The following is a 20,816-nucleotide window of genomic DNA, read 5'->3' on the forward strand; positions in this document are numbered from 1 at the left end:
CTTAGATGATCTGTCCATTTCAGTGAGGGGGATGTTAAAGTCCCCCACTATTATTGTATTGTTGTTGATGTGTTTCTTTGCTTTTGTTATTAATTGCCTTATATAATTGGCTGCTCCCATGTTAGGGGCATAGATATTTACAATTGTTAGATCTTCTTGTTGGATAGATCCTTTAAGTATGATATAGTGTCCTTCCTCATCTCTTATTACAGTCTTTGGTTTAAAATCTAATTTGTCTGATATAAGGATTGCCACCCCAGCTTTCTTTTGGTGTCCATTAGCATGGTAAATGGTTTTCCACCCCCTCACTTTCAATCTGGGGGTGTCTTTGGGTCTAAAATGAGTCTCTTGCAGACAGCATATCGATGGATCTTGTTTTTTAATCCAGTCTGTTAGCCTGTGTCTTTTGATTGGGGCATTTAGCCCATTTACATTCAAGGTAACTATTGAAAGATAGGAATTTAGTGCCATTGTATTGCCTGTAAGGTGACTGTTACCATATATTGTCTGTGTTCCTTTCTGGTCTATGTTGCTTTTAGGGTCTCTCTTTGCTTAGAGGACCCCTTTCAAGATTTCCTGTAGGGCTGGTTTTGTGTTTGCAAATTCCTTTAGTTTTTTTTTGTCCTGGAAACTTTTTATCTCTCCTTCAATTTTCAATGACAGCCTAGCTGGATAGAGTATTCTTGGCTGCATATTTTTCTCATTTAGTGCTCTGAATATATCCTGCCAGTCCTTTCTGGCCTGCCAGGTCTCTGTGGATAGGTCTGTTGCCAATCTAATGTTTCTACCATTGTAGGTTACATATCTCTTCTCCCGAGCTGCTTTCAGGATTTTCTCTTTGTCTGTGAGACTTGTAAGTTTTACTATTAGATGTCGGGGAGTTGACCTATTTTTATTGATTTTGAGAGGGGTTCTCTGTGCTTCCTGGATTTTCATGCCTGTTTCTTTCCCCAAATTAGGGAAGTTCTCTGCTATAATTTGCTCCATTATACCTTCTGCCCCCCTCTCTCTTTCTTCTTCTTCTGGGATCCCAATTATTCTAATGTTGTTTCGTCTTATGGTATCACTTATCTCTCGAATTCTGCCCTCATGATCCAGTAGTTGTTTATCTCTCTTTTTCTCAGCTTCTTTATTTTCCAGCATTTCATCTTCTATATTACTGATTCTCTCTTCTGCCTCATTTATTCTAGCAGTTAGTGCCCCCATTTTTGATTGCACCTCATTAATAGCCTTTTTGATTTCTACTTGGTTGGATTTTAGCTCTTTTACTTCTCCAGAAAGAGTTTCTCTAATAACTTCCATATTTTTTTCAAGCCCAGCTAGTATCTTTAAAGTGATGATTCTGAACTCTAGATCTGACATCGTACTAATGTCCGTATTGAGTAGGTCCCTGGCAGTCGGTACTGCCTCTTGTTCTTTTTGTTGAGGTGATTTTTTCCGTCTCGTCATTTTGTGCAGAGGAGAATAGATTAATGAGAGAACAAAATGCTAGCAGAGTAACTACGTCCCCAGAAAATATACTCTTAACAAATCAGAAAAGACCTGCAACAGGAGGGCCATCCGCCATGCGCGCTGGTCGCTGGCGAAGCAGTCGGCGAAGCAGTCGGCGGCGGTCAGCCAATTATTTGGTTCTTAATAAAGTACCGTCACATTTAGATTTCCATGGCACATTTTTGCCTTTATAAGGATTTTAGTAACTTTTTCTCTGATACGAGTCCCAAAATCCTCTGGGCAGACCTGGCATGGGACTGTTACATGCTAGATGTCCGAAGTTAACAGCTATTGGAAATTTGTATTTACTTTCTTCTTCTGTTTGAGTGTACTTAACACTATGAAAGTTCTGTCTGGCAGCAGAAAAGGGTATCAAAGTGGCCACTTAAGAAAAGTAATTTGGCCATTTGTGACAACAGCTGCCTGATATTGCATTTTATTTAATTGGAAAAGGATGCAGGAAGTCTGTGGCGCATTAAAGAAACTCGGGGTTTGGAGATCATAGGAATTTTCTCCTCTATTTTCTTCTAATAAAATTACCATTATTAAGGAATTTATTGAGTGTCAACAACATACGAGACACTTTTTAAATTATTTGAAATGGACTGATTAAGGAAAAATCATTTAAACTCTTTTGGAAGGGCTCTCTGTGGACCTTCCCGAGCATATGTTCAGCTGACAGGGTGACACTGTCATTAAGACCATCCCCCAATAGCTGTAGAGTCAAAGCCAAGACCCCAAGCGGGCGTGTAAGGCCCTCTCTCCACCCTCTGGCCCCAGCTGTCTCCAAACCTTCTTCACCACTTAGTCTTCCAGCCACAGCACACCGTCTGCTGCTCCCCAGGCTTAGTACCCCCTCATTTCCCCAGGCCTGGCACCACTCTTCTCTCTGCCTGGCATACCCTTCCCAACTGGTCTGCTTAGGGACTTCTTATTCCCTCAAACACAAGCATCAGATCTAGCAATTCCACTTCTAGGTATATAACTAAAAGAACTGAAAGAAGGGACTCAAAGAGACATATGCACACCAGTGTCAATTGTGGTATTATTCACGAAAAAACAAAAGCTAGAGGCAACCCAAGTGTCCATCAACAAACAAATACACGAAGAAAATGTGGTATGTGTGTACAATGGAATATCATTCAGCCTTAGGAAGGAAGGACATTCTGACACATGCTACAACATGGATAAGCCTTGAGGACGTGATGCGCACTGAAATGAGCCAGTCACTAAAAGACAAATACTATATAATTCCACTCACATGAGGTACCTAGAGTCATCAGTATCATAGACACAGAAAGTGCAGTGGTGGTAGCCAGGAGCTGGGGGAAGGAGAGAATGGGGAGATATTGTTTAATGGTAGAGTTTCAGTTTGGCAAGGTGAAAAGAGCTCTGTGGATGGATGGTAGTGATGGTAGCAGGCAAATGTGAATGAACTTAGTGCCATTTAAAAAATGGTTAAAGTGGTAAACTTTAAGTAATGTGTGTCTTACCACAATTTTTTAAATTTAAAGATTGGAAAATTAAAAATAAGAAAAACTTTTAAAATCTCAGCATCTCTATGAAAACCTTCCCCATTTCCCAGCACCAACAGAATTAGTCTTTTCTTCCTCTGAGCTCCTACTCAGAAATTAATTCAAAATTAATCTAGTCTTTTCAAAAATAGATATGGGTGGCACTAATTTTTCAGATCTCAAAAACAAGTAAAACACTCTAAGTCTGCATTTAAAAAGGTGAAAAATATATTAGATCATTCCTTTCTATTCTTCTCCTCATACAGCTGACAATGAGTGACTGGTTCAACTTCTCTCTTGATACCTTCATGCTGAGTGCCCAGTATCAGATCAACTCTCTGACCATGAGATGCATAGTAAATTCAGTTGGACCCAGTACCCACTCTCTTCCACTTGCCTCAATTACTTAAACTAGATCCTAATCCCCTTTACTTTGGGTGTCCCAGATGAGGCCCTCAGGCCACTGACTGATAGCCCTCTTCTCTAGTCCCATGAATATTGCAACTCTGGCTCCCCAAAGACCCACCCATACACATCAAGCATCGTGCAGGGTCCTGATGAAACTACTTTGTTTTTAAAGATGAAGCTTTAAAAAGGATTCCAAACTTTCAGTGGCTAGAAGGAAGGCGGGTAACAAATACATAAGTGTTCTCTTAAAATGCTAATGTTCCTGGGTTGTAAGAAAGTCAAGCATTCGTCCATTAATATAAATTCAAAGTAATCTGATTAACCAAATCCTACAAAACATAGAGTGCACAGGGGGTGAATTTTGTTGGAGGGCTGGGGGGGAGGGTTGCTAGTAATAATTTTAGAGCATGTGGTCCTTTTTGGAGTGGGACAGGGTTAGGGAAAGGGTTAAGGTAAATGAGGAAACTATGTGCCAGGAAGACTAAGGAGAGGACAAGAGGGAGGAAGAGGTTGAACAAATTTCACCTATTTCAAAAAATCATCATCATCATCATTAGGCCTAGTTTGTTCTGTGTCTCAAAAAGGAGAAGGATCTTCTTTTCTTTTCCTCTGTCCTGCACCAAAGAACTTGAATCCAGCACTTGGGCTCCTACTGTGAGTTGTGCTATGTTGTCAGTTAAATATGCCCTTATGAAAGTATGTCTTGACTCACAAACTTCAGGAATACTATATGTGTGTATGCATTTTAAATGAATAAATAAGTGAATAAATACTATCTTAAGAATATAGTCACTGTAATTTCATTAGTAATCTGTTGGAAAACATGGGCCAAACAATGCTGGGAATGTAGTTTGTTCAATAGAAGATCCCCTGTACTGAATGTAGCCAGTAAATTGCAAACTAAAGAATAATTTGGGAAGAAATACCAAGAATTGTCATCCTCCCCATTAGTTTCCTAGGGCTGTTCCAACAAATTACAACAAACTTGGTGGCTTAAATGACAAAAATGTAAAATTTACTCACAATTTTAGAGGCTAGAAGTCTGAAGTCCAAGTATCAGCAGGACCACCCTCCCTCTCAAGGCTTTAAGGAAGATCCTTCCTTGTCTCTTCCAGCTTCTGGGGGCCCCAGCAATCCTCAGTGCTCTTTGGCTTATAGCTGTATCACTCCATTCTCTCCCCTTGTCTTCACATGGCGGTCTTCTCTGTGTCTGTCCTCTGTCTAAATCTCCCTCTTCTTTCTTCTATAAAGACACCAATTATTGGATTTAGTAGATTAAGTGGATTTAGTGGATTAAGTCCTGGATGATTTCATCTCAAGATCCTTAACTAATTTCATCTGTCAAGACCCTATTTCCAAATAAGGTCTCATCCCGAGGTTCCAGGTGGACGTGAATTTTTGAAAGACATGATTTAACCCACCATACCCTCCAAATGGGAAGCCAGTAAATGTGAATATAAAAATGAGATGAGTTGTGTACAGGAGTCCTCCATTATTACCATCAAGAATGAGATACATCCCACATCTCATGTAAGGAAAGGAATATCTTCTAAAATCTCAACAAGGAAACCACAACGTAAGCTGCATAATATCAATTATTTATATCATTTAAATTTATGTTAACAGGATGTTGAAAAAGACCAGAGGAGGGGGATTCTGAAAAACTCATGGAATTTTTGGTACCATCCCAGAAAGCAAATGCTTTGATTACGATCAACTGTTACTAGTTACCTAACCCAGAATTTTCTCAAACTGATTTTCACAGAAAACTAGTTCTATGGGATGTTCCTAGAATTAACATTGTACACACACACACACACACACACACACACAGTTTGGTGCTCAACACTCACAGAACCGCACTTATGAGGAACAAAGCTAAGGACCTGCCCTTGTCCCCTGGTGACCTCCCCACAAAGCAGTGGTTTGCATGGGCTGCCCTAAGCAGCCAACTGTGCTTTCCCTCCCAACCCACCCTCTTTCTATAGCCTCTACTCCTGCATTTATAATGTGCACACATTCCACATTTTGACAAACTCTTAACAAGGGATTGGAAATTTCTAAGTATTTATTTTCTCTTCATCAGTGAACTGAAGGAAGCAGTTGTTCTCCTAAGTACAAGAATATTATTCATCTTAAATATAATTAAATTGCAGAATATACTTCAAATCACACAACGACCTTCTTAACTTTAAAATCCTAAAAATGGTGTTTGCAAATGTGGATGTGCTCTGAAGCATCATTCTGAACTTCTACCTCTTTAAAGATTCACTAAAGGAAAAAGAGCTTTCCCTATGTACCTTACTTAAAAGTTGGAACTCTGGGCATCTTGCCCACATATGCAATACATACTCGCACACACACCATAAACCCCCGGCCCGCTTGCCACACTCACCTCTTCACTGCCAGGCAAGAAGACACAAATTGTGCATCAAAAAAGAAATCAGTGAAACCAAATAGTAAGAACAGAGCAACAGAAGTGCGGCAGGAGTGAAAGATGACCAGAACACCCCAATACTTAATAAAATTCCATTACACTTGGGTGCACCTCTAAATTTCCAAAGACTGTTCTCAACTAGCCTCACAATTTAGATCCATCCTCATCACTGACCCTAAAACAAGCCTCAGCAACTTGAAGTCCCCTTCTGGCAGAGTAACAGCAGAGACAAATTTATCATTGGTAGTTAGTTTGATCAAGCAAGCTGATCCTTGGGTGGGATGTGTTTCACAAAAAAAGATTGTCAGGGAGGGGTGCCTGGGTGGCTCAGATGGTTAAGCATCTGCCTTCGGCTCAGGTCATGATCCCAGGGTCCTGGGATCAAGCCCCGCATCGGGCTTCTGGTTCAGCAGGGAGCCTGCTTCTCCCTCTCCCTCTGCCTCTCCCCCTGCTCATGCTCTCTCTCTCTCTCTCTGTATCTCTGTGTCTTAAATGAATAAATAAATTGAAAAAAAAATCTAAAATAAATAAATAAATAAAAGATTGTCAGGGCTGGAGACAGAAGGGAGATAGACATTCTAGGCTCTAAATAAATGTTTGTTGGATAGATGGATGGAGACACTTGTGAAAACAATCCCAGGAAGACAGAAGATGGTTGTTTAAATTTTCAATGACATAATAAAGTTGTTAATGAGCTCGGCATTGGACCATGACTTGCACATGTCTACTTTTTATAAAATGAGAATAGGCTTAACTGTTAATTACCAAAATCATTAGCTAATTGGAACAATATGTCTTCAGTTTCAACAAGTCATTGTGTGTGTGGACTCAAAACCTGGATCTATTTGTATTTGTTATTCCTTACAACATGATTAAGATCCCAGATACTCCCAAATTTCAGAATATTACCTCTAACTTGATGCCCTCTGAAAAATACTTTGATAATTAAACCCCTTGTTATTAACTAAGCTAAGAATATTTTTTTAAGATTTATTTATTTATTTGAGAGAGAGAAAGAGACAGAGAGCATGGGGAGGGGCAGAGGGAGAGAAGCAGACTCTAGTCTGAGGGTGGAGCCCGATGTGGGGCTTGATCCCAGGACCCTGAAATCCTAACCTCAGCTGAAATCAAGAGTCCACCGCTTATCCGATTGAGCCAGCCAGGTGTCCCTAAGCTAAGAATATTTTTAATCTCACACTCACATAAATCCCAAAGACACTGAGCACTACACTTTCTGTGCTTTGGGTAAACGGCATAATAGATTTCAAGGTCATAAAGGCTGGGAATCTGGGTCTGTGGGTTCTGACTCTGGATGTGTGATTTGGGGCAGATGACTTTATCTAGATTTTAGTCTCCTCACTTGTAGAGTACAATGTGTAGATTAGAATAACTGTTTAAATTATATTAAGGCATATTTCTATAAGTGAAAATAAAGTAATATAATAACTGTCATGTACTTAAAAACCCAAGCTTCACAAATGTATTGATAGACCTTTGAATGAGGTTCATCAAAAAAGACCCAGACAAAAAATGAGACCCAGGGGTAAAACCAGCCCTGAGGAGCAAAGATACCCATACCTATGGCTGGCAATTACAGATACAAGATTCTAGACAAAGATCTGCCATTTGGAGTTAGGTTTTTCCAGGGGTGCAGACAGGCTATAAAAGAGAAGGCAAAGAGTCTTTAAGATTGGCAGAGAGGATCCCCTTGGAAAGAGTGGTCAAAGGTCTGAGCTTCCTCCTCCCTCCATGGGTGCTAGTCCCGCCCGCGCGACTTGCTCACTCCAAAGTGAGCAGTTTCCGCTTCCACAGAAAGCTTGCCGTGAGCTCCTGAACTCCAGAGGACATAGAGACTGGCAAAGGCAAGAGACTGGTAAAGGCATCAGGTATCCCTGGCCAAGGGAGGAGAGGAAACCTCCATGAGAGCATTGGGAGCTGACAAGAAGGAAATATGTCTCCTATAGTCAGGAGGGGTCTCGTGGAAGACAGCAAACCTTGTGGCATCTGGACACAGCCCCATCCAGGAGGTCTACTTGCCTGGGCGAGGTGACCCCAACAGCAAGGCTCCGTATGGGGTGCACCATCAGAAGCATAATGGTGCCAGACAAAGATATGGTGGGTAGTTCTCTCATGGAGAAGTCTCCAAATAGCCCCAGATGTGCCCCATATCATATGGGCGTCTGCCATAACCAGAGGGTACCAACCCAAACTGCAAACTGAGCCAGTCAAGTCAGATCCTTCTGCCCTGACCTCTCCTTCCCGCCACTGCTTCCTGTGTGTGTGTGTGTGTGTGTGTGTGTCGCTCTCTGCTGTCCCTGTGATCAAGGGATAGCACAGAGTAAGGAAAAGAAGAGGTTGAACCTGTAAGTCCAGGCACCAAGCACAGCGAAGGATGCTTGAATGAGAGACTAAAGCTTCTGTTTAGACTGGGGCTTTTTAAAAACTTTTAACACACACACACACAAATAAATAAATAAAATAAAAACTTTTAACACAGACTATGAATTAATACCTAAAACTGACCACAAAAGCTCTGGAATCTGCCCAAAATACCATCCAGGAGTAGGGAAGAGAGATTTCCAGATGCACATGTAAAAAAAAAAAAAAGTGGTGTGAACACATAAAATCATGTTGTGATATCTACCCCACCAAGTCCAGTTGTTAAAAAATATTTTACCATATTGTCCTCAGATCCTTCTTTTTAATAGATAAAACTTTATAGATACAAAGTCCCCCTTCCCAGTTTACCTCCCTCTCTCCGCAGAAGCAACCTCCATCCTGAAATTGGCTTATGTAGTTCCTGCCTGTGTTTTTATATTCTCACAATGTAACTATATATTTGAAAACCGCATGTGGTATTTGAAATCTGGGGCATGCTGTCTAAGGTCCTTTGTAACTATAATTCAGTGGGATAGTTTGGCTTTTTTATTTTAATTGAATTAACAGAAGTGAAGGGACTTTTTAATTTCCCCTCTACACTTGGGCCTCATTGTTCATGAACAAAATACTGCAGTTCATGACATGATAATGCAGAGAGAGGAGCCTGGCCTGAGCAAGTGGCTGTGCGAGAGGAAAGAAATCACAGTGCAGATACAGGATACATCCACAAGAGGGCGATATAATCAAATAAAAAGAGTGAGCATGCCAGGGAGGTAATTACTTGGTGGATAATTAGGCACAGACCTCTAACAGAACCTTTAAGTGCTAGAAGGTAAAATTGGGAAACACAAGCCTGACCATGTGAATTATTTGCCCAAAGTCACAAAGCTAGTTAATATTTACTACTTCTGCCTTCCAGTTCAGCACCCTAGGAGGTCTGTTGGCAGCCCTGCAAATGATTGATTCGGCAGACACAAGAAATCAGGCTGGCCTAAATCGAGATAGTATTTGTACTTCTTATTGAATTTTCTATGATCCCTTTTGCTGGCTTTAAGTCCTCACTATGCTCAGCTGGGCATCAGACGGTTCATCATCAAGATATTAGTGCTCGAGGAGAGAACCAGAGATGAAGAATTTGGAAATGTAAAAATACAAAATTGTGCTGAAGCAGGGGTATTTTGAACGCCCCCCAAAAAATATTAAGCTCTAATTCTTTACGTTTATTCTAAGCTATATGTTGATAATGTTTTGTGTGAAGTTTTTAGAATGATATCAAAGGTACATGCTATTGACTACCCAGTTGGGATAGGAGTATTAATCAAATTAGGACAGCTAATGCTGAAGTCACAAAGAAAGCCCAACATCAAAGTAGCTAACATGTAAAGCAGGGGTCAGCAAATCGGTCCAGAGCCTAATTTTCAAATAGTTTTATTGGAACAGAGCCATGCCCATTTGTGTACCTAGCGTCTGGGGCTGCTTTTTGAGTAGTTGAGTAGCTGCCACAGAAATACGGGATATCTTCAATTTGGCTTCTTGGTCTGCAAAGCCTAAAATATATACTACCTAGTCTTCTCCAAGAAAAATGTTTGCCCACCCTCTTACAAAACAATGCTGTCCAATCAAGCTCTCTATGATGATGAAAATGCTCTATTATCTATGCTGCGTAAAACATTAGTCACTAACCTCAATTGGCTACTGAGCACTTGGAAGACTGTGGCTGGTGGTTACCATATTGGACAGCAACGGAAGAACAGAATTACTTTATTTTATTTTCAATTAATTTAAACTGAAAGAGGCACATGTGGCCAGGAGCTTTGAGGAATTAATCATCTCCTGGGCATCTGTCCACTCTTGGCTTCCCACAGTGCTGAGGTTGTGTTATCTACAAAAACAGGCTGTGGGACAGATTTACCCAACGGAGGCAGGATTTCATTGACCCCTGGCCTCCTAGTGTTAACACACAGAGACGCTCTCCCTTTGTGCCTCGGCACCAGCTATCCTCTCCTTCCCATGAAAGACCATCACTCAAAAACTCTCCTGAGGAAAAAAAACAGGGAAAGCACAACCCACTACATAAAGCTGGATTGAATTTCTTTGTCTTATACTTAGCTTCTTTAGTCAGCACAAGTGTATCGTGTTGGAATATTCTGGCTGCAAGGAACAGGATACCTAACAATGGCCTGAGCAACCAGGGTTTATTTACTCACACAACAATCTAGAGGCAGCAAGCTCTGTCATTGGCTCTGCCAATCAGCAACATCAGAGCCAATATTCTACAATTCTACAAAAAACTTCCTCTCTTGGTTGTAAAAAGGCTGCTAAGGCATTTAAGTCAGAAAGAAACGGGAATGGGTGTTGCACCCAATACATCTGTCCCTTTTATCGGTAAAGTGCAGGACTTCCAGAAGATACTGTGGATGTAAACCCTTACCTTATTGGTCCCTGGGAATAACCAGCACGGGGTCATAGGTCCACCAGAGCTCTAAGAGAGGCTGAGAAAGTAGGAAAACAGCATTTCCTGATTGGATTAGCAAGTAATGGTTGTCACCTAAGGATGAGCACACCAGCCCCATGGAGGAGGGGATAGATATTGTATAAACAACAGTGGCTCCCAATTATAAGAAGGCTTGGGTCCCAAGGGTGTCCTCCATGATAGCTTTCCAAGATTCCATGAACAGGTGTGTGTTCTTTGTACCCATCCCTTGGTTTGAGAACTATTTACTGACTACCTATGGGACACCAGACTTTGGGCCAGATGTCAGAAAGGGGCAGAAGATGGGGCTGGACATGCTGGCCCTGAGTATGGAGTGTCTGTATAAAAGCATGAATGAAAGGTTTTGTAAAATAATGTAAAGATCTGTGCCAAATAAGCCACAGATTTACATGTCCACTTAAGCATCTCAGTATATTTAACCTGCAAATATTTTCTGAATGACTTGGCTTACTATGACATTTTACTGCATATCTTCAAACACAGTTCTGCTGCGTGATTATTTTGATTGTTTTAAAACCTCCTAGTAGATACAAATCTCGGTGACTCCATGTGTAAGAAAGGTGCCAGAGCTTTTGTTATTTTTCTATGTAAATCCTCCATTCTATTGGGGTGGCAGAAACTGTATCCATGAATTTGTAGTTCTCCAGGGTTGTGCCTAAGTCCAGGGAGAGGGGAGAAACCTTTCGAAGGAAAGGATCAGTCTGACCGATGATGGCATCTGAACGCATCAGCAACAGTTAAGATTAGATCCCATCAGCCACCTGCTTGTGAAAAATGCATCCCTCACTCTCAGCCTTGTGGTCCCTTCAGGGACGATGTGGTGCCTTGCTCTGCTTCTCTATCTAAGGAAGTCATTCTGCAATTATGTTCCACAGTGTGGTGCAGGTGTGAGGTTGCTAGGGCCCTTTCAGGCTCAACAATCACTGTGGTCATCTCTACTCTGAAGTCCTACCACCTCTACAAGCTCTAGTAAGAGAACAAGGTTCTGCCCCAACCACATTATTGAATCCTACAGCTCCAGCGAAGGGGCTGTGTGGCCTCCTGGGACTCAGGCAGGAGGGTGGGAAAGAGGGCCACTCTCCATGAACCCACTTATTTCTGTGTTCTCAAGGCTTCCTTATTTCTTTTTCTCCCCCGGAAACTTCCAGCCAGTCATTCAAGTACTTCTACATATATTTATAGTAATATATTTTGTCCTCAAGTATTTTCCATCATAGGTCATTCACATGTCTCCAAATCAGAGCCATCTCCAAAGAGGCAGAAGAAACTGAGAGTGTGGGGAAATGTATCCAATAGGGAGGAAGACAAGAAGCTCACCTTATCAACCTGTCCCTCTCGTCCCCATGAGACCCACCGCATGGCCAACACAAAGCTGTAGGTTTGCCCCTCCCTTCCACATCAGCTCCACCGGCATGTCCGAGATTTTGCCTCCCCTTGAAATTATCCTTCAAATTCAGATGCAAATAATTTATGTGAACATACACAGTGGGTCATGGGTGAAGCACACACTAAGCAAGGGGACAAATGAATCAGTGAATTACGTCTTGCAGGGTGAAAGGGGGCTGGCAGATTGAGGAGCTGGAGGAAAGCTGCCAGACACACAGATGAAAGAGGAGAGCCTCAGGCACGGACACTAGGTGGAGTATTTAAATGCTTGGAGTAGTTAAGGAATTGCAAGTACGGTAGTTCCTCTTATCCATGGGGGATACGTTCCAACACCCTCAGTGCATACCTGAAACCACAGGTAGTACTGAACCTTGCATATACTGTTTTTTCCTATACATACACACCTGTGATAGAGTTCAATTTATAAATTAGGCACAGTAAGGGATTAACAACTAATAATAAAGTAGAACAATTATAACAACATACTATGATAGAAGTTATGTGAATGCAGTCTCTCTCTCTCTCTCAAATATGTCATTGCACTCCTCTCATCCTTCTTCTTCTAGTGAGGGTGTGAGATGATAAAATGCCCGCATGCTGAGATGAAGTGAGATGAGTGATGCTGGCATTGTGTCCTAGGTTTAGACCACTGTTGACCTTCTGGAGATACGTCAGGAAAATCACCTGCTTCCAAACCACAGTTAACCGAGGGAAACCGAATCCTTGGACAGCAAAACCGCAAATGGGCGGGGAGGGGGGGGAGGGGGACTGCTGTACCTCACCTGTGGTCATGTGCATCGGTTCCATTCTATAAAGTCCCTGCAAACACTGACTTAGCAAATACTGAACCATTGCTCCTAGGGGAAAACACAGGGTTAGGTTCCTACAAGCCTCCAGTCACAATATATTCATCAACCGATCAATACTTAACTTTCTTTTATCTGTGTTCCTGTTTAAAGACATGTTATTTAAGATATATTGCTGATTCGTGAACACTGAACTCACAGCCAACAGCACTATAACTCATGCCTGGACAGAGCTTACCTAACACATATTTTCTTCATAAGGAACTTCTTGCACTTAGGAACATGAGGCAGCACTTGAGCATTATGCTTGGGGGCCATTGTAAACAGTGAAATCACCAACAAAAAGTACAAAAATAGAGAAAACATGGCACCAAATAAACCACGAAAAGGACACGTATTCACAGAATGACAGCCGAAACAAGAAAGCAGAGCATCACCCTGTTTGACCTCAGCTGGGAATGAGCCCTTGGGCGACTCAAGTCTTTTACCACTCCACACCTGTGCACGCCCACGACAACCACCAAAGTGCCCCAACTATGATCTGGGTCACCAATATTTCATAGAGTAGGCAAATTTGTAAATATGGAATCCATACTCATAAGGAGGACTGACAGGCTGGAGCAAAGGGTAGGCGTTAGTGTGGGCAGGTGCTTTGGGATATGAGGCCAGAGAAGCCAAAACAAGAGGTTCCCAAGGGCCTGTGTGCCAAGCTGCTGCGCATGCCCCCTTTCAGGATGTGGTGTATGGAAAAAGCAGATCGGGGGCAAGACCATGAAGGGAGTCACTGACCTCCAGGAAAGAATTCCTTGGTATGGGGAACCCGGACACTGCAGCTGTCTCGTGGGTTGACAGTATTTTGAAGTTACCCTAAGCAATGCCATTCAACAATGCTCAGACACTGTCAAGATGCAGAGAGAGAAAGCTAAAAGACGTATCAAGGTATCTTTATATGGAGCCATTAAAAACTGACAAGTTCAAAAAGTAAAAGCGTCAAGTTTGACATGTTTGAAGGAAATGCTGAACACAGCAGCACAAGCAAAGGTAAGAGCAACAGACTTCTGGGGTGACAGTGTTAAACAGTTCATGTGGGGGCAGTAAAACAACAGCCTGCCGCCCAGAGTGCGGCCACCATGGACACCTGCGGGAGGACTGGAGATGGACCCTGACCCCTCGGATTCCTGTAGGTTGGGGCTTAAGGAGTTTCTGATACCTTGTGACTATGAGCCCGTCCTTGATGCCCCTTCCTAGACTCAAGCATGGTGAAGCAAGGGGTTACCCGCTGTAAACCATCACACATCATTTAGCAACTTCTGTGACTTCTTTGGGAGTTTCCATGTGATACCTGATGTCACAGTAAATACATTTTAAAGCCTTTGAATTCCCAAATTTATCTTTCCTGGAAAATAACCGTTGAATGTGGATATTTTTTGGCAAGACTCATTATGTTTTCATTTTCAGCTAAAAAATAAAATGCTAATGAACACCATGCCATTTTTTGGAAACTGCTTTCCATTTTCAAATCTTAGCTATGTTATTTTAAGAACTCTAGATCCACCCAGCCACCCCATCCCTCCCAAAAGAACTCTAGGTTCCAAATCATTTATCTGTAACATATTAAAACAAAACAAAACAAAAAAAACACTTAGGCCCAGTGCTGTTTTAGGTCCCTCCATTTCTGGGACTCTGGGATTCTGGCATTCCTACTCTTCAAGCTTGCAACTTTGGATCAAGTCCATACCACATGTAAACAGACACCCAGATTCTGAGTCTAAAATTGTCATTGACCAATAAGAACAGATTCTCAGATGAAGCTACATAGAAATTAGCTCCACGTTTTCAACGGCTAGAGGCTACTGAAAAATGGATAGCTGAACCTAAGAAGAGGAAGGCGTTGAACAATGCCAAACTGCTTGAGGGAATCTAACTAGGCAGAAAGTGATGACAGCCTAGGGCAAAACGGGAAAGAGAGAGGAAAACCCCTTCCCAAAGCATCCTCTCAAATAAAACGGGCTTCGGATGCCCAAGACTCAGAACTCCTGAGCTGATTCAGTTTGGCTTCTCAAGATCAGAGGCCACCCCATCTCTCTGTCAGGAGAACAGATTCTCCTGGACACAGCAGAGGGGGCACCAAGCCCAGACTTTACGTCTGGCTAAACTGGAAGACAGACACAGAGGGCTGATTCCTGTGCTATTCATTTAAGTGAGAGAAAGTGGTAACTAAGGGTGGTAGGAAAGAAGCCAAGGAAAATAAATTTGACAGAGATTTATGAAGGAATAAACCTCATTTTTTTTAATCAGCAAAAGCAAAGTTATACATGGTAGTTGGAGAACTGTATAAAAGGTTTGAAACTCATATGGGAGGTTCTTATTACCTATTGTCCCCAAAGAAATGGACCAACAAAATGACCTTTGTGACTGACCACATGGCAGTAACATTGACTTGCCACACCTCAGGGACAGGTCTAGAGGTGGCCTCTCCTCCGTGGAAGGAGCAAAGATCACAGGCGCCTACCCTATGATTAAACGCACCTGACGGATGAAGCTATGCAAATGATGGAGCGATTACAAATGTTACAGCCACAAAAGAAAAACAAATGACAGAAAGACTATCCAACACAGACTTGAAGACACAGCCTGGTTCAGATAAATGGGTCTTATATTCCTGCAGCTGGATTTGCAAAAGGATTTTAATGTGTACGTTTTAAGTGAAAACCTGGAAATCGGCCTGACAGAAATCCTGGTAACACAACCACACCCCTGAGACTATACCATCCTGAAGTGTGGAGGAAATTAGCAAATTGAATCATGTAATAAGCCAATTTCATTCTTTTTTTATGTGGGCTTAACAAAAAAAAAAAATTAATTTCATGATCAATTTAAAATGAGGGTTTATAATAAGTCCCTGAAATTTTATACAAATTATTATAAGCACATGTATGCGCTTCCCAGCCCTCCCCCCGCATAGTGAGATTTCATATTTTTCAACAGAATTTATCAATAGAGTTCATCCAAAAATGAGTGACAATCCCGGGTGGTAGTGGGACAGGAGCTGTTGAGCCACTATGGGCAAAAGATATTATTAGGGGGTCGGCGTTTTTGGCAGTGGAGATAACCAAAGAGAGGTAATCCTGTGAATGTGGAGAAACTATGGTGGTGGCTACCAGTTAATTTTAAATGTTTTTGTTTTTGTCTTAAGTAGACTCCACGCCAGGCGGGGCTTGAACTCACAACCCTGAGGCCAAGACCTGACCTGAGATCAACGTCAGACACTTAACCAACTTAGCCACCCAGGCACCCAATTTGGTTAATTTTATTAACTAGTCACTCAGCATCGAATTACCAGAGGAATGGGAGTTCAGCTAAACCAGAGAGGACTACTGACGGCAAAGAGATTTGGGTGAGGGCCATGCCAGAAATTCAGTTTATGATTCAGGAGGACATGATTTGTACAAATTAAAATGCTGGTGAGTAGAATCTAGAAATGTCTTCCCATGGCGGAACAGAATGAAAGCCCTAACATTGATTTAAATCAGTCTTTTCCCTGTAGCCACCTAGGATATCAATGAAAATACTTCTTATCCTCAAGACACCTCATAGGCAACCAATCAGTGATGATAATGGTGGAGGTCATGCCACTGATGTCATTTATTTAAAGAGTAGGTGGTCGATTATTTTCACCTATCGCAAGTCTTCCCACCCCAACCAAATCTTATCCACGACAAATACCTCTGTCATAGAGCCTTCCTGGAGAGTCACGGAATTAAAGAGCATTAATATGGGAATGAATGTTACAAGTCATTGACTCCAATGTTCCTATTTTAATCAATGTGGAAAGAGATCCAGTGAATTTTCTCAAGGTTAAAGGCAGAGCTGGACTTTCACATCCCTGCTCCCTTTTCTGCCTCTCTCTGACAGCCATGGTCTTTACATTTCACTTGGAAATCACCCACTTTCTGCTTTGTGCACCTTTTCCACTAAGCAGGTGTTTCGGTCTTTTGCTTTCATCCACCTTTCATCTCATCCTGTGTTAAGGTTAAGCCTTTTTCTCAACTTTTAGATTAAATCCTCTGAGGGCTTTGCTCAGAGCGTTAACTGCACTCACTTGATTCATTCCCAGCTCCTGAGGGACACTGCCAAACTCACAGAGTATCTGTGCTTATTAAGAATGAATTATTCAGACTTTCAGATCTTCAGGTACATTCCTGTTAGCATGAATTACTAAACTGCTTGTTTGCCAATAATGTTGCACTAGAAATGTAGATGTGAAAGCATAGTGTTTGATTCCAATAAGGTCAAACATAGGCAGCATGATTTTTCTCTTTAGCAAACAAACAAAAAAGGCCGAAACCTTTTTTAAAAATCTTCCTGGCACTATTCGTAGCTGCTACAGTTACAAACTGTCCATATGCAGCATACACATCTCTCCCCTTCTTCCAAGCAAAGCTCCTCACTACCCCCACCCCCCCACCAAACCTCCCCCCCTCACCGTGCTTAACTAAAAAAAAATTACGAAAGATGCCAAGTGTTGCAACCTTTTCTGTTTAAGATTCCTTTTTGTTTCCTTCCATTATGAATGCAACTGTTACCTCCCAACAGCATGGCTTGCTGGACCAGACACCTAGACAGAGAGTACTCTGGCTCAGATGGGCACCATGTCCAGTGTTCCCAGACATCAAAAGTCTATCACCCAACACCTGGATATTTTTACTGAAAGCTCATGAACATTCATTCATTGTTTTTCAACAAATAATTACCATGCAGATTACTTTTATTTTCTTTGAAGAGTTTAAAACTAGCATCAGTGGGTAGAAATGACAATTAAAGAGGGCACGTACTGAATGGAGCACTGGGTGTTACACGCAAACAATGAATCATGGAACACTACATCAAAAACTAATGATATAATGTATGGTGATTAACATAACATAATAAAATAAAAAAAAATTAGCTCAGTATAGGAAGGACTTCTCAGAATTCAGAACTGTCAAAAAACTAAATAGTCCTGTTCACACACAACCAAATTGAGGGATGTTCTGCAAAACCGCCTGTCTGGTCTCTTTAAAAATGTCAATGTAGGAAAACAAAAAGGAAAATAAGCAGAGAAATTATTCTGGAGCAAAGGAAATAATATCAACTGGATTAACTACAGACTACATTAAAGGAAATACAAGGCAAAATATTTTATCAAATCCTGTTTTGACAAAAAACAGCTACAGAGAACATTGTTGGGAAAATTGGAGAATTCTGAGTGCAGAAATACAGTCCACATTATATCTAATGATACAGAAATGAATCGCCATTACATTTTCTAATGCTAGTAATGAGCATTTTGGTTGCCCAAGGTCGTGAGACGAGGGAGGATTAGAACTTCACAGCTTGGGGCGCCTGGGTGGCTCAGTTGGTTGAGCGACTGCCTTCAGCTCAGGTCATGATCCTGGAGTCCCGGGATCGAGTCCCACATCAGGCTCCCTGCTCAGCAGGGAGTCTGCTTCTCCCTCTGACCCTCCCCCCTCTCATGTGCTCTCTCTCTCTCTCTCATTCTCTCTCTCAAATAAATAAATAAAATCTTCAAAAAAAAAAAAAAGAACTTCACAGCTTGGCTCCCAAGCCATTTTAAGTTTCCTGTCACTAAAGGTGTTTAAACAAAGACTGACAAAGACTGTCAATCACCTGGTCGTGATTATTAGGTCAGTTTCTAGATAGGAGTGAGGGTGGGGGTAAGGGTCTGGGCTCTTCAAACATGTTAATTTGTGAAGAAAAAAAAAAAACCCGAAAAATTTTTCCAAGTTTAAGAAAACTAAGAGACCAGATGAGCCCTTAAGCAGGTGAATCAGATGAGCTTACGGCCCCGAAACAGGGGCTGCTCTAGAGGGAAGAGGTCACACAGCCTTCAAAGGTCTGCTAGCGCAAACTCCTACCTGGAGTGATTCAAATCTTTGGGTATGAGTCACAAGGTGCAAGGGTTGTTCTAGAAATCAAGGAAAACTGCTGGTGCTAGAAAGAACTCCCTAAACGTATAAATCCCTTTCCTTGACCAAAATGACTGAAGAGTCCTTCATACGACCCCAGATTCCTCAGGTTAATTAAGAGTTACATGGACAGTGTCTCACCCCACTTTGGACACCACTCTCCCCCATTTTTTTTTTTTTTTTGAGAGAGAGAGAGAGAGAGAGAGCGCATGTGCCCATGAGCAGGAGGAGGGGCAGAGGGAGAGGGAGAGAAGCAGACATCCCCCTGCGCACTAAGCACAGAGCTCACTGATAGGGGCCTGGATCTCCTGAAGCTGAGATCATGACCTGAGCTGAAACCAAGAGTCGGACACTCAACTGATTGCGCCACCCAGACGCCCCTAAAAATGTTTTAAAATGCAAGTAAGATCCAACATCAAAGGAAAAATTAGAAGAGCAACATCCCCAGTATTTTTTACTTGATTTTGAAATACCAGTAAGTAAATTCTTTACATTTAAGCCTCCACTCCCGACTTCACATACTGAATCAACAGACTTGCTTGAAGATTAGGTTTTGTTTTAATTGTCTCAAATCTCAGCCACAAGCCTGTATGTAGTCTGGAAGCGTTCTGGCCTGCTTCCCACAGTGCCTCTGTGACTGGGTCTTAAGTTGACAGGAGTTTACTGATGTTCACCAGTTAATTATATGCACGCTAGACTCACATGGTTCCCAGCTATTACTTTGCCCTCAACCCCACCACCTCTCCTTTCTGGGTTTCCAAACTCTCTCAGAGAGGTGTCTCCCTCGGCACCAATTCAGCTCACCTCCTGAGGAAAAGCCCTGCTACGGGCTACCAGTTGTAGTGACCACTTTTGAAAAAATGTGGAGAAAGAAGGTGTGAGAGATGTCAACAAATATTTATTAAGGATCTTATGTGCCAAGCATTAGGTCATGGACTTTTCTACATTAACTCATTTAATCTCTCAGTAGAGAATTCAAAGGAATGAAAACTATACTTTGCTTGGAAGGGACAATAAACTGAGCACTACACAACCTGGAAAAGAAAATGGTCTCTCATTTCAAGAGGGAAGGACTTCATGACTCCCAGAGAAGGTAATATCCCAAACGCCCTGGGCATACCATCTAAAACACTCAGTTCTGAGCCATGAGCACCTTTGCTGCTTCTCTTGTTTTGTCTCCCTGTGTTTGTCATCCTAATATGGTATCTCTCCATTTTCCTAATACTGTGGCTTGTCTCCAGACTCCCTTACGACTCTGGGGGCTGGAAGGGGGCTCTGTTCTCCCTGTCGCTCCCATACACTAAGTAGATGCTGTGCTCCTGATAGCTGTTCGATCAACACTTAAAGAAACTGCAGTCAGAGAAGGTCAGAGGAGGCTTTGGTGAAGAAGGTGAGAAGAGCAGTCTTGGAGGAGCACCCCTTGTGATTACCTCAGCAATAATTGCTTAATCGGAGCACTGCACTTAGCTTAATTAGACTATTCGGTATATCCCAGGAGGCGGTTGTAACATCTCTCCTTGCTGCAAAGCTAAATAACTTTTCATGACTTAATTTAAAACATGTTCCTTAACTCGGAAGCTGCTTCTGTGCAGCCCTGAGTCTAAATGCAACGCATGAATTCCCCCAGGGACCTAGGCCTACTTTTAGAAAGGCTTGTGGAGTCCCGTAAGGATATTCTGAGACTTGTTCATGTTTTTATTTTGTGAGCCAGCTCTAGATGAATGCCTTTTCCCCCCTGCACTCCTTTACATTTCCTAGAGGGCATGTGGCTTTAACCTAGAATAGGTTAACCACTCCTCAATCTCAGGTTTGGGGAAACCGGAAGCTGTTAGGTTGGAATCACATGTAATTCTCCTAAGGACTATAATTAAACATACTTATAAAAATACATTGATAACAGTATGTCATAAACATTGTATAGTTCTTTGACAG

The 20,816-nt window shown here is 42.0% G+C and overlaps 1 long non-coding RNA gene across 1 annotated transcript in view; it reads right to left on the bottom strand.

The window, feature by feature from the left end:
• The window catches only part of LOC123837909 (uncharacterized), a 58,124-nt gene that overhangs the window by 17,479 nt on the left and 19,829 nt on the right, over positions 1-20,816 (bottom strand). The window contains exon 4 of the long non-coding RNA XR_010413429.1: positions 4,437-4,656. This is a non-coding gene — a long non-coding RNA (uncharacterized LOC123837909). The remainder of the gene's footprint in view (positions 1-4,436; positions 4,657-20,816) is intronic.

This window comes from Mirounga angustirostris, unplaced genomic scaffold (genome assembly GCF_029215605.1).
Source record: "Mirounga angustirostris isolate CCGP_5_RB_7025 unplaced genomic scaffold, mMirAng1.0.hap1 SCAF_8, whole genome shotgun sequence".
NCBI classification, from domain to species: domain Eukaryota; kingdom Metazoa; phylum Chordata; class Mammalia; order Carnivora; family Phocidae; genus Mirounga; species Mirounga angustirostris.